Source organism: Coenobita brevimanus, chromosome 19 (assembly GCF_032717465.1).
Source record: "Coenobita brevimanus isolate Jiangsu-jjx chromosome 19, ASM3271746v2, whole genome shotgun sequence".
NCBI lineage: Eukaryota > Metazoa > Arthropoda > Malacostraca > Decapoda > Coenobitidae > Coenobita > Coenobita brevimanus.
In genome coordinates, this window is record NC_136972.1 from 9,284,716 (window position 1) to 9,286,867 (window position 2,152).

The 2,152-nt window shown below is 37.6% G+C and overlaps 1 non-coding gene across 1 annotated transcript; it reads right to left on the bottom strand.

The window, feature by feature from the left end:
• Positions 1–1,733: 1,733 nt before the first annotated feature.
• LOC145391765 (5S ribosomal RNA) lies at positions 1,734–1,852 on the bottom strand. Its single transcript, XR_013895895.1, has one exon. It is a non-coding gene; the product is annotated as a 5S ribosomal RNA (ribosomal RNA).
• Positions 1,853–2,152: the final 300 nt, after the last annotated feature.

Below are 2,152 nucleotides of genomic sequence, written 5' to 3' on the forward strand. Positions count from 1 at the left end.
ATTGGCTATGTTAGTTTTCACAGAGAAAAACGAAAGTAAATTGATAAGACATTTTTTAAGTTTTCACGCCGTGTGCACTCTCTGTGAAGTAAATTTATATAAACGCTTCCTACACGTTTTCTATTCATGGTAAAGTAATAATTTGGGTGTCACGGTAAAGTTGATCAACTGCTCTTTATGCTAGTATCATTTAAATTGATTAAAATGACATATAAAACGCCAGTAGGACGAGTTGAAGTTAGCCGATAAGGAAAAATCGCATACCCTTCCGTAGAAAAATATTTATATAAAAATAAGTTTCAGATTCACATGAATTCTGATTGCACCACGTTAATCTACAGTAAATTCCCTTTTGACTGATATAATGGTTACGGCATTTTATGCTATTTATCCCTGAGATAGGCTGACGGAAAGTTATACTTCCAGTTGGCGCATCAACATCATGCTCTCACTGTCACACAGGCAAATATTCTCGCTGGTAATATCGATATTATTCATGGTAAAAACGTATTTATTATTCATGTCTGTCTGATGTGCTCATCACTGTAAAAACAAATAGCTGGAAAAGGATAAACAGGGTAGTGTATGTGGAACAAGCCCAGATAAGAGATGGAAGACATGCAAAAAATATTGTTTCGTGTGACCTGAATTCGAGTCATCAGATCTCAACAGTTGGATTTATGATGACGCGATTTCACGTCGCCGGAATCTCAAAGGGTTAATGGTATGTTGTAAAGTCAGTTGTTTTGAATGCTTCACAATCCGTTTCATAAACATCGGAAACAATTGGGGGAGACGGAAGGAGGGTTGGGGTGTAGAGGGGGAGAATGTTGCCACATTTATCAAATCGCCCATCAGGAAAGGAACGAAACTTCTGTGGGTAATAGTACATGGTCTTTCTTGAGTAGAAAGGAAGATTGAACTAGAACAAATAGGATTAGTGTTCGCCTATTAGGGCCGGCAACGCCGGGTTCCCATGCTAGTACAGAGAGAGAGAGAGAGAGAGAGAGAGAGAGAGAGAGAGACTGTTAGATAATTTCTGTCATAATTTAATCTGATTAATGTCGTAATCCTCATCTACATTTTAATATGTACTGTGTTATACTTTTTACGTCTTCATTTCATATGTCTTATTTCTTTTTTAGGTTGTCTGGTTTTCATGTTTGCTTAAGTTTTCACTTTCTTTTATTCATTGTCGTATTGTCGTACATTTGTATCTCGTTACAGTAAATCTATTTATTATTAGTTTTTTTTTTCTTGTTCGTTTTATTTTTCATTGTTTTTGTGTATTCTGTTCTTCCTGTTTGTGTCCAGTTCAGATAAACCAGAACAGTCGCGACACAAAACTGATAATCGTGAAGTTGTTAGCTTGGGGAACAGTCGAGACACAAAAGTGAAAACTGTAAAATTTTTAGCTTGGGAAACAGTCGAGACACATAACTTAAAATCGTAAAGTTGCTAGCTTTGGAAAACTGACTCCAAGGATTCTGTGAACCATGCTCATCACTTGTCAAATCGACACATTGACACTCATGACTCAACACCAGAATACATAGAATCGATACACGTTTCCATGCAAGTCATTTCAACACACTGGCATTTGTTTCTTTTCATTCATCATTCATTCATTGCCAGACGCCATGTATCCCAGACGGGGTGGCCAATGGCTTAGAGTCAATTGTTTTACAGGGAGGGGCACTAATCCTTCACCAACCCCACTTGACACGTAGGGATGCCAACAGCATCTGGTGTTCCCAGGCGGTCACCCATCCAAGTACTAACCAGACCCAACGTTGCTTAGCTTCGCTGACCGGACGGGAAGCGGTGTACTCAACGTGGTATGGCCGCTGGCTTTCTTTTCATTTTGTTTTTGTTTAATAATCTCGGATTCCTTTCCATTTTCGCTTTCTCTTAGTTTGCCTAATATTCTAAGTATTTTTTATGGCTTTCGTGTTACTTCCACTCATCCATTTGATGTCCGTCATATTTTTTATCAATCCCAGCGCTTTCGTGATAGATTGTATCATTTCTCTCATTTTCGTAATATTCTCCAGTTTTTTATTATATTCAGTCATCTTTTTTTACTCGTTATCGTTTTCGCAGAAGTCACGTTTCAGATTTTTTTCTTTTTCAGTTTCATTTTGTCATTTAT